The sequence below is a fragment of the Watersipora subatra genome, chromosome 2 (assembly GCF_963576615.1).
Source record: "Watersipora subatra chromosome 2, tzWatSuba1.1, whole genome shotgun sequence".
NCBI lineage: Eukaryota > Metazoa > Bryozoa > Gymnolaemata > Cheilostomatida > Watersiporidae > Watersipora > Watersipora subatra.
This window is the reverse complement of record NC_088709.1, coordinates 44563527-44577034: the sequence shown is the minus strand read 5'-3', so window position 1 is coordinate 44577034 and position 13508 is coordinate 44563527. Positions and strand designations below refer to the sequence as shown.

At 34.8% G+C, this 13508-nt stretch overlaps 1 long non-coding RNA gene across 1 annotated transcript; it reads left to right on the top strand.

Annotated features, from left to right (window-relative positions):
- Positions 1-6883: 6883 nt before the first annotated feature.
- LOC137386741 (uncharacterized) lies at positions 6884-11440 on the top strand. Its single transcript, XR_010977834.1, has 3 exons — positions 6884-7023; positions 9538-9594; positions 11349-11440. It is a non-coding gene; the product is annotated as an uncharacterized lncRNA (long non-coding RNA).
- The last annotated feature ends 2068 nt before the right edge of the window (positions 11441-13508 follow it).

Here is a 13508-nt window from a genome sequence, read left to right as displayed (position 1 = left end):
AGCGAGATGACATCTGCTGGGTACCACAAGAGCATGTTCTATTAGCTGTGGCGCCGCCATCTACCACCAACTCAGGCAAAGCATATGCATTTGAAGCTACAACAATTGATAACATTGAGGAATGTAAGTTAAGAAAATATTTTAGGCTTATTACTATCACAATCACAAATCAAAATTACACGGCATATTTGAACTTGATAGGATAATATTCTAATAATCAGCCAAGTTAAAGCTTGACAAAGGGGGATAACCTCATTTGATTGAGGCAAGTTTTAAAGGAGTTTGGAGGGCATTTGTAACTCAATTTTCAGCATTTTACAGGCTGAAACACAAACTTTTGATAGTTTTAATGAAATCTGCATATGCTAATTGGTGTAAAACATGAGAAAAATGTGCGACTGTTGAAACCGCAGGTTGACCTTGACTTCTCCTTTTGCAGTAATTCGACAAAGACCTTATTCTTGTATGGCTTCCAGACGCTGACCTGATACATCTACAGAGAAGATGAGACTAGTTTTGAATAGCTGAGGCATGAAGAAATTCAGAAATAATAACAGAAACAAAGGCAAATTATATGATAGGAGGGATAATTGTTTTTGAATAGTCGCTAAAATAGCATTTTCGTTCCTTTTTGGTTTAAGTTATCTCCCCCATCATTTATCCAAAAAAATTCAAACCTATCTGTTTGTGTAAATATAGAAACTTTGTGTAGACACAAAAATCTAGATATTTTACTTGTATATTCTTCAGATCATATGAGTCTAAATTCAGCTACATGTAGATGTGCTATGCCCTCAAACTCGGGCTACAAATGGTCAATGTTGAAATCTTCTTAGCACCTGAACCAATGACCCTAGAATATCAAAATTTGGGATATAAGCGCTTTTCAATATGGGCAACAAAATATTAAAAAAATCATCAAAATCTGAGACTATGAGGTTTTTTTAGTTAAACTTGGTAAATTATATGCCAAATATATTTTTGCAAAACTCCAATTTTTAAAATAAAGCCAAAACATGTGTGCTTAACTGAAATGGTTGATTTTTACAGTCTCATTTTTATTTAGTGAGTTTCCAACATACTTTTAATTTGTCCATGAATTACATTTGAACGAAGATAGCAACAGGGATTCACACAAACATCTATTAACAAGGGGACAAAAAGATTCTCACTTTTACCATATATCTGAAAAATATTAGGAAAACTTGGAAATGTTTATAATACAATAAATTCTTTATACTTCAAAGTTTAGTATGTCATAACTCAAATTATTTTAGAGTGTTTTTTATCATGACCATGTCTAATAGTTGTTGAGATGAATTGTTGAAAAAACGCAACTAGATGCGAAAATTCAATTATTATCACAATTTTCTTATTACACACACTGTCTGTTGGCATGTAGCAGCCACAAGTAAAAAGGCTTGACCTCAATATTAATTAACATCTATGGAGCCAGGTGCCCTTTTTGAGAACCCACAAGGTTGGCCTTGGTGTCATGAAAGCAACCAGCATGAAGTTTTGGCCTTCAGTTACCACAGTTCTTAGATGGGTTATTTAAGAGACAGGAGTGGTTTTGAAGTATTTGACAGTGCGATTTATAAGATTTTGAAGCGATGTTGAGGCCTTCACCGTTGGTTTGCACCTTTTTTAAAAACTCCATGTATCAGGAGGGGAGGAGTCTACAAATGCTATAATATAGTTATTTTGATTATACTTCAACATTAGTCATATTGGATGATGTAGCAATGAAAATGTGAGTGAAGCCAAGATTAATTAGTATCATCAGCTTGCATTCAGCTCTGTATTTGGCCAGATCATCAAGCCAGTCCATAAAACAATGTTACCTAATCAACCTCAGAGCTAACCTTTAGAGCTAATTGTGGTGTACCAATTCATTGCCTATAGTTGCTGGGACAGGCACGAATTTCTGTCTGTTACTCCCTTTATTCTTAGCCCTGCCTAATTTAGGTGCAGGTGACCAATGGACTGAGAAATATGGGTCCGAGTGGTCAAGTTTCAGCTGATTGCCGGGTTTATCCTGCGGGCCTATAAATACACCTATTTATGAAGCAAGACTAACATTAATCGTCACAGTATTTCTAGATGTGACAGAGATGTTATTTACGGCTGCTGCAGTCAAAGCAAGGCCAATGTTATTACAGCTGCTTATCTAGTATTTTGCAATATTATCACATACTAGTTATATAAGCATTATGTGGCTCTCAGCCTGAAGGGCCAGGTTTGTAAGGCAGAGCTAGTTAAAGAGTGGTAGAACACACATGTGAATAATAAAGCCTGCTCTGTAACACTTACTAGAACCAACATGTACATTCAAACATAAAACATTAAAAATACCTATTTTTGTTACGGTATATGCATGCATGCTATATGCTGACCTTAGAGCAAATCAGATGATGCAGTTTACAGAAAGCTGTTTGGAAAATAGAACTGTCTGGGCCCTAGCTTGTATATTATTTATGTTAGCCGTTTGGCCTTGCTGCTAGAATTTTTAAGATAACACAATGGCAGTTTGAACAAGCTAGAATAAATAAATGCAGGGTTAAATCCAGAGATATATATATATATATATACACGAATCTCAATGTTTGTCTGTCTGTCATTCATTCACCAAATTATAGCGATAAAGCTTTAGCAATGAGAAAATCGCCTTGCAGTATATTGGACTCATGACATTCAGACCGCAAGTCTACTAACAAGAGTGACTAACCACAAGGCTAAGCCATTCTTATCACTCCCATCACTCTTACCATATACAGTAAACGCTCCTATAACGTAGGCCTATACCTCTTAGAACTAAAGTCTAGACGACATACATTTCTGTAAAGTTTTTGCTTCCGACTACCAAAAAAATTCCATATTACATGCTAAGTCGAGTAAGTTCTCAACTTTGATTTAAACGTTAGTTTATATTGATTGCTTCACATGTAAGAGAGAAGACTATGTGAATATAGCATTATACATATTATGTATATAATTTTTGTAGCAATCTAGTTGGTTGTGACAGATTGCCAGATGTACCGACAAAACAGAGAATAGGGTAATTGTGCAATGTTCATAAATATAAAGGCGATTGATTGGCGCAGGTGTTACAGCGTAAGTCCACCAATGTGAATGTAACGAGTGGGAGTATCATCACTAGTTCTATTTTTTCCTAACCTTGACCTCTGAATACAGATAGGTGATGAGCAGGCAGAACAGCTTTTGTAAAATATTTTGTTGTTTTGTTTCCTTGTAGACATAAAATATTTGTTATTAGTTTTCCTTTGCAGATTATACATTGCTGTTTAGAAAAATTAGTAAATCGTTGTAAATGAACGTCAAAGATGTACGCTCCCCATGTTATTGTGGAAGTACTGAAAAATGGTAAAAAACAAATGAGGTTGATCAAAAACAGAGAAAAGTTGTCAATGCACCCTAATATTACTGCAGTTGCAGTACACCCCACATATTTAAAAAAAATTACGTCAAGTTTTTCCTCTTTGTATGCCCAAAAGGTCAGTTTGGAAAGGTCTTTGAATGGGTTGTGCAATTCACATGTATTTTACTGTTCTTATATTGTACAATCAATATATTGTAAACTTCACTGGAAAATATTATTTATGCTGCAGGAGCTCGTAATGTAGGCCTACTGTAAATTCTTTCAACGATTGGAAAAGCCAAAGTTGCACTTCCTATAGGTAGCTAATTGATATTACCTTTGGTGTTTTGTTTTTTTTAAATCTATTTTTTACCATTATACATTTTTAGTTGGTAGTTTTCAATGGATTTCAATTTTCAATTTTCAATTTCAATTTCAAAGGTCCTGGTACACTCATGTTTCTGGTTTTCCTAAGATTCGATCACTAAATATACATATGACTAACAATATACAGTGTCGTATACGCTTTCACTGCCGTATGCTCATTTATGTGAAATATATGGTCGACTGCGCATTTTCGCGAACTTCCCAGTAATTGCGTAGTAGCCTGATTTTATTATCCGTTGACAACATAACCAATGATATTTAGGACTTTTATGGTATTGTCCAAAATTTGTTGTATAAAATTAGCATTGAATCACAAGGTAATTTTAAATTTTTGTTTGGAAATTTCCAACCGAAAAAACCAACATTATTGTGTAAGTTTTATGTAAGAACCTTCCGAGATACATGTGAATTGGATTACCTATCATAAGCAGAGTAGGATTAAGTCTGTCATTAAATATGTCATTAATATTAGTTTTAGCACTGGCTCACATTCAATCATCTGTTAAAGTATTCATGATGTGTTTCGTCATTAGTTAGTCTTGCCTAAGGTATGTTATGGTATGCTATTATAAAGCAATTATGCTGTGGTTTTTGTATCTGTTTTTGTCGTTGATGAGTTATGCTAGTAGCATTGTTTTGCTGGAGTCAGTGAGCTACGTATGCTTTAACAGTAAAGGAGAGTATCACAACAGAGCTGAAGATGAGAGGCATTTAGTGAATTTTAGTAGACCAAGATACATAACTTACATTAGACAACAGATAATTACTTATGTTGATGATATTATAGCTAATTCAGATTTACTTTTTTTTTCATTAAACTGACAAAAAATAGCAGCACTGACTCTGATGGTAGTGAAAGTAATATTTTTGTAAGAGTAAGAAATATTGAGGAGGATTGTTTTAGCTTTGTAGTGATTGTACTTTACATCGCTTTATCAATGCACAAAAAAGTTATAAAAACAAACTGAAATATTGTTTCCAAGTCTATTTATAAAAGCCTTTTATGAAATTTTTTTATATTAAATATTCCAGATTTATAGGTTCATAAAATTATTGTTATGAAAATGAAATACAGATCAACAACAAACTATAGGGCTCAGCAAACGTTCAGAGTATGACATAGCAGAACGGTAGAACCTCAGCACATTTGCTATTACGCAATCTAGACAGAAACCGGTAGCCACTCCCAAATTGATTCATTATACCAACTACCTAACTGTATATGTAAAAGTGAACGCATTAGCTCTTGCTACTATGCTTTTGAAATGCACAAAATGCCATTTATTTGCGTTGCAATTAAGTAGCTTGGCTATCTATCACAAACAACTCAAGAAAACATGTTTTTCAACTCTTAATGAAATTTTTGCCATAAAATTTGGCCAATATCTTATAATTGAGTTATATAACATCTATTATAGATGTTATATAACCCAATAATAAGATATTGGCCAAATTTTCTGGTACAATAATAATAATAATACATTAGTTACTTATTTGGCTTCAGCTGTTAGCCAAACCTAAAAAAACAGCAACCTATATGGGCTAGGGGCGCTTATCGGATCCAATCATTAGTATTTACGAGTTTGGATTAAACCAAACAATGTTCTTCTGCTTTTTAGGTGTGAGCTGTCATCACAAACTTGGAGAATGATTAAGCTAGGTTCCTTTTTAACTTCCCAACCTTTCATAAGTTTCATTATCTTTTTAGAGAGCCGTTGCCTGTTCAATTAGAACTCCTGGCATTCAAACTGTGGTTCATTGTTCAATTCTCAAATAAGCTCCTATGGATGGCCAGATCTACATCAACCCCTGAAATGTTCTCTTAGCCAATGTTCTCCGCTAATAACTGTTACTTGTTATTGCTATAGTAGTTCAAACAGATTGTGTTGGCAGAAGATTGTTCCATCATACGGTAGTTTTCAATTAATATCATGTATGTTTTAATAGGAGTTGCATAATTTCCAATTAGGGATTTTAAATGTTTTTCAATTTGATGAATCCAAACATCTATGTTTAGAATGATTGTGATTAGAAATAATCACTGCCAGAGCAACGAGCTATGGGGATCAGTGAATGTCCAATTTGGCGCAGCAGACCCTCAATGCGAGAGTAATTACGTAATACCTATGGAGTGTCTCCAGCTGAACAAAGGATGAGAGAAATTAACAGCAAATGACACAGCAAAAGTGTAGCAGTGCCCGGCTTTGATAGAGACACACTAATTAAGGCAATGCCATTTCACTGTCACTCTGAACTTTGACGTTCTTACTTACTCCAATGCTTTTAGTAAAAGGCTTTCAATAAATTTTAAAGATCTTGTATTTACTCAGATATCATATATATTAAACTGAAAAAGAAAAGATTTAACAAAAGTTTTTACTGCCGCCTAATGTAGCAGTGTTTTTAAACTACTGTCATTGACAATCAGTTAGCCATGATGGATTAAGCATGCCGATAGCTTGTGAACTGTATACTGTTTTAAAGCATTGCAGAAAGCCCTGCAGTCTTAAAATAAATTTCATAGACATACCAGATAGGTGAGCCTTCCAGAAAGCATTTAAAAAGCATTAAAAGGCACCTATATGCTTCAAATATATTTTTTTCTAAAGCATTTTATGCACTATGCAAATATTGTTTTTTAAATTTGTGCTCAAATTCATCACCGCTTTCATCATTGCCTTTTGAACTAATGATTTGGCAAGTCTCTTGCAGTTATTGTTTTAAAAATATAATGATATATTGTATATATATATATATATATATATTATTGTGCACGTGGTAGCGTATAAATTAAAACCATCAAAAATTTACAAATCCTGTAGTGAAGTTTATCTTATCTTGAAATTATCAGTGTGGCACTCCTTTGTCTGCGCATGCTAAGGTGAGGCCGGGTTCAGACCTGGGGACAGCTGCGTAATCTCGACTCATTATGTATCCAACAGCTGGAAAGCAAACAAATTGTGTAGCTGCGTATGGGCATCAAATTAATTTAATTGCGCAAATGACGACATTTCTTTCTGTAGGACATAATAGTCCCGCACTCTGAGCTTGTAGTCCATGAGAGATCGCTTGCATAACAGGTACGCTGTCACAGTGTCTTAGATGCCATATTGGTTCGAACCAGGCCTAAGTAAGGCTGTAAATCTAACTCATTCCATCTCGTTACAGTCAGGCTTTTAGCTTTAGTTTCTGATTTAGACGAACAAGGATAGGCTAAAACTCTATTTAAGAAATAGGACAGATAGTGGAGGTAGCAGGTATGTGTGCTTATGCTTTAGCTCTGGCTTACCGTGTACTTTGGAGATTACATTGAACTAAAGAATTTATGGTTGTCACTCATCCAAAGTAACAAAAAATTAGGACTTTTATTAGAAGCCTGAATGATTGTAGCCAAACATTTATTTCATATTCATGTTTTTAACGCAGTCATTCTGACTTTATATATGTGTTAGTCGTATAACAACTGAAAAGCAGAAAATCAAAGAAGAGAAAGGCTGTTATGAATGCTTAAATATAAAGTTATAGGGAGCAAAAAATATGCAGGTACAAAAACCCACCTGACCGCGCAGGCCAAGACAACATATGTAGTTTTAAAAGCTGAAGATAACTGTAGAAATGTCAAGTGATTTGCAAGAATTGAGAGTCGCTATCCTTGGTAATGTTTCCTTTGATATGGATTACAGAAAAATGTTGTCTTGCTAACTGGTTGCTAGATGCATGCTTTACATTAAAGCTTCAAGGTCGCGAATGATAAGTTTTTCAACTTTTTAAAGATTTCAAGGGATTCAAAAATGTACAGCAACTGTTTCAATAATATGGTTTACAGAAGGATGTTTAAGAACTGAATAGTGAAATGGTATATAATTTATATTGTAATATTCATACAAAAATTATTTCCGTACCATATGCTTATCAAAGCTTCCATTGCAAGGCAAAAGTTAGCAGTAGTTCATTTTTCAGTCTAGATATTTAGGACGAAAAATGGATGTAAAATGAGCAACATTGTATAATGCTAGAACTACATGTAGCATCAGCTTTGCTAACAAGGCTTTGTGAAGGATATTAGATACGCATGACATGAGAAAAATCTTTTACCATGGATGTTTATATTATTGAATGGTATTATTAATATTCCCAGTTGCAGATATTACTTAAGAGAAAATGACTATTTTGCCATAAGCTTAGCTTTTGAACATTTTTTTGATTGGCTAATCAACCATGATACAGATACATGCAAAATAATAAGGCTCTCTGTATACACATTGATATGCTAGTTAGCAACAAATTTGTGTGTAGCATTAGCAAAATCAATGACTAAAATTTGCTTTATAGTTATCCAGTGTGCTGCAGGACACTTTTTGTCTCTTGTGAGTGAGCTTAAGAGCCAGACATTACCCAGTTCAAGAACTGAAGGTCATAATCTAGTAGCTAGCATTATTTAACCATCCATTTGTATATAGCTGAGGGTATGGCATTATGTAATAGCATGGCTGGTGGTTGTTTAGTTCAGGCTAATCCCATCGGCCACTGTCAACACCTCGCTGGCACTTGTTACATGCATTACTCATGCTTCTTTGTCTAATGGTGCGTGTACACTGGCCGATTTTGTCACCCATTTTGTCGAGCACAGACCAATTTGATAGGTATGGTAGGTGTGAGCAGAGAGATCGGTGTTGGTGCTGATTTGAAAGTCGGTGTCGGTGAATCCCAGCAGCTCATCAGCCAATCATAAGCTAGGAGCCTCTGATTAATTGAGCCTAAGCTTTAATGGCAGTTCTAAGTTAATGAAACGAAAGGGCTAGGTTTAATGAGAGGCTAGGAGACTGTCATTAAACTTTCCCTAGTGCTCTTTCTGATAGTGAGCTTTTATTTAAATTAATTAATAGTGAATAGCCAGTTGTATGACTACTACTAGTACTACTACTAGTTCTACTACATGTACTACTTTAAAGGAATTTGCCGGCCCTTACTTGGCACGATCTAAATTATTTCATACAGAAATGATTTGAGTGTGATTTTATCCAAGGTTTTATTAGCGAAGGAAATTTACTAGCCGAGGAGCGTACGGCCATTCGCTCTGTCTACTAAGTGAGCGTTGCGCCTTTATATACAATAAAATTGCCCGTTCCGGCTAACGGAACAGAGTAGGAACACCAGGTAACAATGTTTAAATGGCCAATAATTAGGCCCGCTAGTGCATTGATATGACAACATAAACGACGACAATTGATAGCCTAACGAGTAACAAGGCTATAATAAAAAGGAAAACACATAATAAAATATTTATAGACATAAAATATATACAAACATATAATTACATATAATACAGACTGTCAGAGCTCCCGCAGCTGATCCTGCCATCAACAAATCTAATCGTCATCGGAAGATTCCATTCGGCATTCAGTAGTTGCTTCTAGCGGTAGTAGTAGGAGCAGTAGTAATAGTGTAGTACTAGTATATAATTTTCCACATCAAAGGCGTTGATTATTATGTGTACTCGTCTTTGCGTAGTTGGGTGAAGGTCAGAACGGCGAAGCGCTGTGATTGGCTGTTGGTACCGAAAAAAATGGTTCGATCGTTGCAATGTAAAGGGGAGTCGGTGTCGGCACCCATACATGAAATGTCTGAGGTACCGGTCTGAGTCAGGGTATTGGCACCTAATCGGAGTCGGTCCTGGCCAGTGTAAACGCACCATAACTTGTGATGTACTGTCTAACTGGTCTTGGTCAACATGAATGCATGCTCACCATCAATTGTCTTTTTTTCTGTAGATTCTGCAATCGTGTTTCGTAATGATGCTATGATGCCTGACTTGCTTTTGGTTGCAGGTATGTACTGACAAGATAAAACAGTGTGACTCTTTTTTCAATTTTATTTTCAGGGTTTAATTATATGGTCTATAATTTTGATAACAACTGTGACTTAGTCTTTGGCTGAACGCCCTCTTTTCTTGTTATTTTGTTACTGTTACTCATGCCAACAAGAAATTTAAAAATCATATTGTTTTAACTAATTATAATAGGAAAGGGTGGAGTACTATTTAAGATAGCGTTTTTCTGTAGACCCACATTACAAAAATCATAATTAGCAATCAATATAGCTCTGGTCATGACATTAAAATGAACATTTTTGTGGTTTAGTGTCATGCTTAGCCTCTGAACATTGATTTCAATGTTTTCCAATGTTTCTAACTTGAAAGTTTTGAACTCTTGAGATTACACCATACTGACCCTCTTATGAAGCTTAACCCTGTCTATAACAAATATGATTTCATCTAGTTCTTAATAGCCTAGCCGACTAACCTTACCCACACTGTGTAGTACTGTCCTGATTGTATTGTGGCTGATTTTTGTTAGTACAAATTAGGGTTTGGCACTAGCAATGAAACTCACTGAAAATTCATGGGGTTATCTTCTCTCAAATCTTGTAATTAGAAAGTTTGAGTATTTTTATCTTGTTGGCTAGAATTTAGACTGCTGCGTGTGAGATTTGGCGCTTGAATTATTTGAACAGAATGGATTAATGCTGGGTTTACTGGGACTGAAAGATGTGTGATATTCAACAACCAGGCTTGCTAGGAACTAATGCAACTATGGAAATAATTATAATTGCATTTCAATATCATGATGACTAAGCTGGTGTCTTGTAATAATTTAGGTTGTACACATAAAACACCATAGATATAGCATGTTTCAGTCAGTTCTACTAGTACAATTAAATACGACATGGAGTCGTGTAGTGTTTTTATAATTTTAGTCTCCATTCTTCCTATTTGAGATTCTGACGCTTGTCGCCAATGTTTTTGTAGTTCTACCTGCAAAATGATAAAAAGTTATTTTCACCTGTAAAATTACAATTTAAGTATATATATTGAACAATACTTAAATTGTTCTATGTACTCGAAGAAGAGATAGAGATAAGGTTTGAGTGATCAAAAAAGATATATGTGTATGCAGGGACAAGAACACTCCGGATAACCTAATCGCAAACCAAGAAAACCTCTGTAGTCATAAAAGCCGAAGAAACTGTAGAAATGTCAAGCGATTGGCAGTAGTCGAGAGTTGCTATAATTCATAATGCTTTGGTAGATATGAATGACTAAATAATTTTTCAGCAAGCTTAGCTTTTGAACCATGATACAGATACATGCAAAATAATTAAGCTCTCTGTATACACATTAATATGCTAGTTAGCAACAAATTTGTGTGCAGCATTAGCAAAATCAATGACTAAATTTGCTTGATAGTTCTCCAATGTGCTGTGGGACACCTTTTGTATCTTGCAAGCTTTAGCTTTCAGAGCCAGACATTACCCAGTTCAAGAACTGAAGGTCATAATCTAGTAGCTAGCATTATTTAAACATCTATTTGTGTATAGCTGAGTGTATGGCATTATGTAATAGCGTGGCTGGTGATTGTTTAGTTCAGAGAAACGGCTAATCCCATCAGCCACTGCCAACACCTCGCTGGCACTTGTTTACATGCGTTACTCGTGTGTCTTTGTCTAACTTGTGATGTACTGTCTAACTTATCTTGGTCAACATGAATGCATGCTCACCATCAATTGTCTTTTTTTTCTGTAGATTCTGCAATCGTGTTTCGTAATGATGCTATGATGCCTGACTTGCTTTTGGTTGCAGGTATGTACTGACAAGATAAAACAGTGTGACTCCTTTTTCAATTTTATTTTCAGGGTTTAATTATATGGTCTATAATTTTGATAAGAACTGTGTCTTAGTCTTTAGCTGAACGCCCTCTTTTCTTGTTATTTTGTTACTGTTACTCATGCCAACAAGAAATTTAAAAATCATATTGTTTTAACTAATTATAATAGGAAAGGGTGGAGTACTATTCAAGATAGCTTTTTCTGTAGACCCACATAACAAAGATCATAATTAGCAATCAATATAGCTCTGGTCATGACATTAAAATGAACATTTTTGTGGTTTAGTGTCATGCTTAGCCTCTGAACATTGATTTCAATGTTTTCCAATGTTTCCAACTTGAAAGTTTTGAACTCTTGAGATTACACCATACTGACCCTCTTATAAAGCTAAACCCTGTATATAACAATTATGATTTCATCTAGTTTTTAATAGCCTAGCCGACTAACCTTACCCACACTGTGTATTACTGTTCTCGTGGCATTTTGGTTGACTTTTGTTAGTAAAAAGTAGTATTATACTCACTGGAAATTCGGGAATTATCTTCTCTCAAATCTTGATATTTAAAAGTTTGAGTATTTTTATCTTGTTGGCTAGAATTTTGACTGCTGAGTTTGAGATTTGGCACAAGAACTCTTTGAGCAGAATGTATAAGTGCTGGGTTTACTCCACTTGAAAGATGTGCAATATTCAGCAACTATGCTTGCTATGGACTAATGCAACTCGGGAAATAATTATAGTTGCATTTAAATATCACGCTGACTATACTGGTGTCATGTATTAAGTTAGGTTTTACAAAAAAAAAACACCGGAGATGTAGCATGTTTCAGTCAGTTCAACTTGTTCAATTAAAATGACATAGAATGGTGTAGTGTTTTTATAATTTTAGTCTCCAATCTTCTGATTTTGAGATTATCACGCTTGTTGTCAATGTTTTTGTAGTTGTACCTGCAAAACAAAAGAAAATTATTTTTCATTTGTTTTTACAATTTAGGTATAAGGAACAATACTAACCAAAACAGTAAATAATGCAGTATCTCATCAATGTTAGCCCTCTGAACCCTCACAGCTGGTATTACGGAATTGCGTAGGCTGTGGAAGAAACCTTAATGGCGGAATACAGGCTTCCATATGGTTCTGTTTACAAAATATGTTTTTAAGCAACAGCAAAAACTAATAAAATTAATTCTTTTGCAGGATGTTAGATTCTAAATTTCACTTCCATTTGTAACATTTTTCACTTATCTTTATCTACTTCTTTCATTATAATAACACATTTTATTAGAATGATATCGCGAAACAATCAATATGACTCATTCCTTGGTAGGTCATAAATTACTGTGATACAAATGTGGAATTTTATGATAATAAATATAAATTTCCAGTATATTTTGAGTCATGAAAGGATGATGAGCATGCCATGGATGAATATTATCTGTAAATGGTTAATGAGTGTTTAAAATCGTGCGAAATTTTATAGTTTTAGCCCGAATAATGGTGACATACTGTTTTTTTCTGTTTGATGACATCTGCTGTAGGTTGTCCGACACTTTGTACTGCTGTTTCACCAAATATCATTGCATTGTTAGCACGTTTAGATATATTTGGCAAACAATTAATAACTTCGGATTGCTGGACATATTGTCTAGGTTTACTGACACGCATTGATTAGATCGAGCAAGGATCAACGGGTTAAAACTCGGTTTCGTATCATGGATTTTTACAAGTTTGTATTTATATTTAACAACTATGATATTATCTTACATGTATTTACATAGCATTGTCTAATTTATTTGAAAATTAGAGCTTTAACTAGCAAATGTGGTTGCTGTCTAATGACACAGGCTTGGGTAATATTTCATACCAAGGGTTAGTACAAAGCCATTTGCATAGCTATTCATCCATAACATCTCGTGTATTGCTTTTCATTTGACCAGCACTTTATGTATTTCTATATCAAATTCATTGACATACAAACCGGTGGTGACTCACGGTTCTTTCATCTATATAGGCCTGAGCGGTCATCAAGGTCCTCTTCCTTGCATTGTCTTCCGGAAGATTTTGGCGATGAGTAGATCA